This window comes from Cyprinus carpio, unplaced genomic scaffold, assembly GCF_018340385.1.
Source record: "Cyprinus carpio isolate SPL01 unplaced genomic scaffold, ASM1834038v1 S000002945, whole genome shotgun sequence".
NCBI lineage: Eukaryota > Metazoa > Chordata > Actinopteri > Cypriniformes > Cyprinidae > Cyprinus > Cyprinus carpio.
This window is the reverse complement of record NW_024875655.1, coordinates 22,147-22,609: the sequence shown is the minus strand read 5'-3', so window position 1 is coordinate 22,609 and position 463 is coordinate 22,147.

The window sequence follows — 463 nt, the reverse complement described above, 5'->3', positions numbered from 1 at the left end:
GAGGACAATGATATTAAACTCACCCTTCACTGAGAGAGAAACAGCAGAGCTTGATTGTGATGACTCTGGTCCTCCTTTTCTCATTCCTTCACACGTGTACAGACCCGCATCAGATGTTTCAGCTCGTTCAATAGTGAGAGTGTTTCCTTTTACAGTGTGACGCTTAGACACTTCAGTGCTGTCTTTTTCCCACTCATATTTCCAGTTACTGTAATCAGAGTTTATCACACACTTCAGAATCACTCTCTCTCCAGTGAATACAGGACTGTCTGGAGTCACAGTCAGAGTAGATCTGGGTAAAGCTGTGAAGAAAAAACAAAAAAAAAAAAGTGACACAAACAACACAGTAAAATAATAAAAGTGAATGGTTTATAAATCATACAGTTCAGTTATTATGTTATATTTGATAACATTCATAAAATTGTAATGTTTTGGTTTTGTCCTGTGGTTAGTTTTCTGATCT